Genomic DNA, 6,494 nt, shown 5'->3' on the forward strand with positions numbered 1-6,494 from the left:
TGCAATGGCCCTCCACCCCTGTTCTCCTTCTCTGCTTTATTTCTCTCCACCAAACTTAACACCCCCTGATATTTACTGGTCAGTTTCCATATTTTCTGTCCCCACCCCCACCCCCCCGAGGTAGAATGCAAGCACTGAGAGAATAGAGATTTTTGTTAGTTTCATGTACTGCTTTTTGATGTTTTCCAGTATCTAGAATAGCACCTGACACCTAGTATATGCTTAGTAGATATTTTGGAATAACTCTCATTCAGGCCCTGCAGAAACAGTACAATACCGACTCCCTGGCATCAGTAAGCTTGACTGTCTCAGTCTTCCGTAAGCCTTGCTGGGGACACTTCCACTCCCAGCCCCTCTGAAATGCAGCCCCCTGGCTACTTGGCACCTCTTTTCTGGACCCTCTGAGCTACACTGATCTTATTTGAAGGCAAAAGCACTCTACTCCCAGCTGCAACCCTTGTCCTTCCCCTCATCCTCTCCACTTTCCAAAGTCCTCTGGACCCCACGATGCAGCCCATCTTGGGGACTCACACAGGCTTAGCTGGCAGGGGCAGAGCCTGGGCCTGCACGGCAGCATGCCTTCCCCTGTGATCCCCCCAGGCACAGAAGTACAACCAAGGCCTTGCAGAAACACACCCCCATTTCCCTGGTGACCAGCGGGCCAAGCCTCAGGTTTTATCATCACCTTCCCCAGAGCTAAAGAGTAGAGAGGCAAACGAGACCCCTGAAGGTCAGTTATGAGAGAGCTCAGCCCCATCCCTGCCCACCTGAACTAGGAGGTTGCCCACATGTCTGCACTTGGTGTGGATTTCCTGGTTTGTACCTCAATTGGAAATGTCCACCGTAACTTATTGATTTTAGGCACATTATTTCACCTCTCTGGAGATTTTGTTGTTTATAAGAAAAATTCCTTCTTTCGGGGGTCATTTGAAGATGAAGTGAGATACCATGAGCTTTAGGAGCCTTGCACGGTGAGAGCACTAACAATAAAGTTTCACTCTCCTCCCTCCCCTGGCCTTCTCACCACCTCCGGTATTCTCAGGTGAGCTGAAGTTCATTGAGAGAAGGAACCACGCCTGCCATTTCTCTGTGTTCTCACAGTCCACAGAATAGTACTTTGGCTGTAATGTTTAATAAATGCTTACTTATGATACCCCCAGTGTTCCATCCTGAATTGGACCAGAGGATACAAAGATTTCCAAAGCAAAAGTATTTAAGAGACTCTTAGTTAAAGGTCTCTTGGTACAGAACTCTTTAAAAAAAAAATTGTATGAATTATAATTGTGCTAAGGAGAGAGATTAGTGCTGATACTCTTTGAATCATAATGTAATGTTTGGTCCTCTAAATAAATCATTCCTTAAATATATATAATATATAAAATCTCTTTGTGGGTTTTTTTCTTTTCTTGTGTCTCACTTGGTTGACGACATCATGCCTAGAAGTTAAGAAGCCAAGATTATGAACCATTTTATAGCCTCAGGGATCAGAGTGATCTCTCGTACACAGGAGGGTCTAAACACATTTCTTAAAGAATAAAATAAAATAATTTTAAACATCACTATTATTACAAATTGATTCCAAATCTGAAAAGTTTGATTAAAAGAGAAAACTATTTGCATCGTATAAGAAGATTAAAAAGTAGCAATCCATGAGTCCTTGTTCACACTGTGTATTTTTCAATAAGCTCTTGCCTTTGTTTTTGTAGAGGTTCAAATACCCAGTGAATGTTTAATTTTGCTGAATTTTGAACATTTCCCCTTCAGGCTGTGGATCTTTACTTGGCATTCAAAACCTTGACTAGTGTGGCTCCTCTGGCCTTAGTCAGTTTCATCTTTCTCCCCCCACCCCCTTAGGCCCTCCCTTCTCTCTTTTCTTTCCTCTCTCCCATCCACACGTGCTCCTCTCATGTCTGTGTTTTCCTTTGCTTTCTGTCTTCTTCACTAGGCAAACTCCTAGCTATGCCATCTAAGCTATAGTTGCTTCTTCTTCTGGGAAGCCTACCCTAACCACCAGGACTAGGTGAGGGGCCCCTTCCCCCATCTCTCTCTTCTAACACCATAGAAGCCTTTGCAGGGCAAGGATTTTGCTTCCCACCCAGTGCACATTCCCTAATGCACAGTAGATAGATTCTCCAGAACACATAACTCTGTTGAATGAAGGGAAAACCTGGCTCCCTGGCATCTTTGAACAGAAGTCAGAAAATGTCACTGGAGAGATCATCATTTTATTATTTCATTAAAATATTTTATATATCGGCAGCCAATTCCAAGAGCAGCAAAGTTTTATGTTTGCCAGCCCTTCAATATTCATTAAGAATCTTTTGTGAAAAAGCCTGGCAGAATCTTGTAAACTGATAGGCAGCATGCTTAGAGACAGAGCATCATCATAGGGGAGGACGTTTTAGAATACAGTTATTATGATCTAGAAGGTAGTAGAGAAATGTACACGTGAATGTTCATGGCAGCATTATTCATAAGAGCCGAAAAGTGGATACAACTCAAGTGCCCATCAACGATGAGTAGATAAACAGAGAGTGGCGTATTCACACATGGACTGTTATTTGGCCATGAAGAGGAATGAAATCCTGAGACATGCTACCACATGGATGAACCTTGATGACAACCAAAGGGAAAGAAAATAGTCATGAAAGGCCACATACTGTACGAGTCCATTTACATGAGACGTCCAGAGCAGGCAAGTCTATAAAGGCAAAAAGGTAGATGAGTGGTTGCCTAGGGCTGGAGTAAGGGGAAGGATGGGGAGTGAACTCTGATAGTATAGGGTTTACTTCTGGGATGATGAGAATGTTCAAAAGTTAGATTGTGATGATGGTTATGTAGCTCCGTGAATATACTAAAAACCATTGACTTGTAGAGCCTAAATGGGTGAGTTATATTGTGTGTGAATTAATATCTCAATAAAGCAGTTTTTAAAAAGTAGTAGGGAACATTTGTTGCAAAGTTATACCTCAGTAGGCTGTAAAAAATTATTTTTCTAAGTAATCTTTATTTGTAATAGTTCTACCTGCTGCTTCTTGGTAAGTGAAAAACCACATTTATACAACTTAGGCCTTTCAACCTTGTGTGCATAGGCCAGGAAGCCCCACTCACTGTCGATGAGGCAATTGGTAAGAAGTCACAATTACAAGATGCTAAAGATGCCAGAGAAGCTGATCCTGCATAATGAACTCAAGGGAGAGGGTTGTGTAGGAAGTAAGCGGAAAGATTATTCAAGGGGCGTGTGGGTGGCTCAGTTGGTTAAGCGTCAGACTTGGTTTGGGCTCAGGTCAAGATCTCAGGGTTGTGAGATCGAGACCCGCCTGGGGCTCTGTGCTAAGCGCAGAGCCTGCTTCAGACTCTTTCCCTCTCCCTCTCCCTCTGCCCCTCCCCACCAGCACATGCTTTGTCTTTCTCTCAAAAAAAAAAAAAAAGATTATTCAAAGGACACAGCATAATTAGGAAGGAAACAGCAAAATTATGTTTACAATGTAAAGCATAAACACATACCTGGAAACTGACAGCTTGTAGAAAACGTGATTGCTTTTGTGTGGACTTCTTCCTGGCTAGCTGTCACATTTGGGGAGTCTTCATTTTCCAGGCACTGATGTGCTTGGTCTAGTTGGAAGAAGTGCTGATCTGGGACTCAGGACACCCACATTCTAGTCCTGACTCTGTCATTTATTCACCATTCAACAAACAACAATTGTAAGCCTACTGTATGCCAGGCTTTGCAAGTTAGTCCCATTGACCCACAGACTCTCTGTCTCAAGTGTCTCACTTTTCAGAGACCGATGATGCAAAAGTTTAATAAGTGTTGTAACAGGAAGGAAGGAACCTATTCCCTCTTGAGGAATGAAGAAGGAAGAGGTAGGGGTGAGGAAGAGGCTTGCCATTAATTGAAGTTGTATTGTTTCTTCATTAATTGTTTGCTGTCCAAGGAGCTAGTCAGCTCCTTGAGGAAAAGGGAGACCTTTCTATCTTATTTGTTTTTTGAAGCCAGCTTTATTGAGACATAATTCACATACTGCACAAGGCATCCATTTAAAGTATACAACTCAATAGTTTTTAGTATATTTACAGATTTATATAATCATCACCCAATCTAATTATAGTACATTTTTACTACTCCCAGAGAGAAACCCCATACCCATTAGCAGCCACTCCCCATCCTGCCCCCCTCTACTCCCAGACCTAGCTAACCCCTAATCTACTTTTTATAGATTTGCCTATTCTGGGTGTTTCACATAAATGGAATCATGCAGTATATGGCCCTTTGTGACTGGCTCCTTTCGCTTTGCATAATGTTTTCAAGAGTCATCTCTGTGGTAGCTTGTCTGAGAACTGCATTTTTTTTAAAGATTTTATTTTTTAAATTATCTCTACACCCAATGTGGGGCTCAAACTCACAACCCTGAGATTAAGAATCCCATGCTCTACTGACTGAGCCAGCAAGGTGCCCCCAGAACTTCATTCCTTTTCATGGCTGAATAATATCCCACCGTATGGACATGTCACAGTTTGTCTATTTATGGGTTGATGGGCATTTGAGTTGTTTTCACCTTTTGGCTTTTATGAGTAATGCTGCTGTGAACACTTGTGTACAAGTTTTTGAGGGGACATATGTTGCCATTTCTCCCCTATGTTGTATATCCAGGAGTGGAATTGCTGGGTCATATGCTTACTCTGTTTAATCTTTTGAAGAACTACCAGATTGTTCTCCACAGTTACTGCCCCATTTTTACATTCAGTTTCTCTACATCTTTGTCAATGCTTGTTGTTTTTTTTTTTTTGTCTTTTGGACCTTGTGGGTGTGAAGTGGTCACCTTATTCATTTTTGCATCCCTAGTGCCTCAAAGAGAACCTGGCCCAGGCAGATGTACAATTTATTTGTTGAGTGAATTTGAGAACATGGTGAACATACGCCATTTGGGGGCTCCCTGGCATCTGACCCACTTTTCTTTGTTTGGGGTAATCTAATGATTACTGGAGAGAAGCAGATCCCAGTTACAATAGAGAAGTGTAAAAAAAAAAAAAAAATTTTCAGCTCCTTGCTTGCCCAGCCCTGCCTGTAACTCGAGCAAGAAACACATGCTAAGCTTGGTAAACCTAAACCTAATGGATCTGCCCCAGGCTTCAAAGAAGCGCTCATAATGCAAAGCAGGGCTGGTGCAGAATCCATTCTGATGGCGAGAACAGGCACTGCGGTGACATCTGGTTCCAGGAGCAACAGCTCTGGTAGTGCCAGTGGTAGGTGGTGCCAGAGTCCAGTGCCATTGACCTGGAAGCGTGGGCTGAGGGGTCCTATGCTGAATGGTGGTGGCAGCAATGGTCACCTCCCTCAACATATGGTGCTGTAATCTTGGCTGTGACCCTAGCTGCTGCCCAGACTTCCTTGCTCTTGCTTATCATCTGGCCTGCTTCTGCAGCCTTCTCAGCTAAGGTGTCAGCCAGCCAATATCCTTTCACAAGTGCCCTTTCTCTTAAGTCTGTTACAATGAATACCGGGTGGGTGGGTGGAGGGACGGACGGAAGCAGCAGTGGCTGAATGGCGCTTCAGGGAAACAGTCTTGAAGTATAAGTAGAAGCTCATCAGGCACATATGTATTCCAGACCGAACCAAGAGCACAGCACAGGGACTGAGGAGTGAGACGTCCTGGTGTCCTGCTGCGAATTCAGTCTGGCTGAGGTAGAAGGAGCAAGGTAGGAAGTGGTGAGGTGTCAAGCTAAAGGGACTAGCCTAGCACAGATCATGAAGGATTTTTAGGCTATGCTAACGCGTCTTGATTCTATCCTGGAAAAAAAAAAAAGGAAAACTATCAATTTAATCAAGATAGTGACATTATCAGATTTGCATTTGGAAAATATGCTATAAAGAAAGCAAATTTTGGCAGCAGGGAGGAGAATGAACTGGAAGAGAGTGAGACTAGAGACAGGAAGACCAATTAAGGAGTTATAGCAATAATTCCAACAGAAGATGATGAATTCTGAATCAAGGCCGTAAGCGTGGAGAGGAGGCATTGATCTGAGATATATTAAGGAATTAGAGCCAGGAGGAATGTTGTCCCCATTTTGATGCATAAGAATTAAGCAAGGACAATCACAATGACTCCAAAGTTTCCGTTTAAATAAATCAGTAGATGATGATGCCATTTATACATGCATCCATTCATTCAACCAAAATTTAATTAGCAGTAATTGTGGGACATGCTGGGTATGATTCAGTGAATAAAACAGACCTGGTCCTACCTTTACTGCGGTCCTACCTTTGCTCTATATCAGGTTCTATTTATGTGTCTTCGCAGATTTTCTGGGCCTCTTCTCTGTCTTAGTTGCCACCATGAGTGACTTAGTTAAGTCCCTGGTGGTTTGACTGAGACCAACCAGCCACATACCCACAGTCTCCTCACGCCACTCCTGGACTCCAGGGCAGGGCACTTGGCTTTCTGAGTGGCTATCAAAGAATATGGACAACACGGTAGGAAGTATGGGAAAGC

Source organism: Leptonychotes weddellii, chromosome 13 (assembly GCF_054177405.1).
Source record: "Leptonychotes weddellii isolate Sample4059 chromosome 13, ASM5417740v2, whole genome shotgun sequence".
In the NCBI taxonomy this organism is placed as follows: Eukaryota; Metazoa; Chordata; class Mammalia; order Carnivora; family Phocidae; genus Leptonychotes; species Leptonychotes weddellii.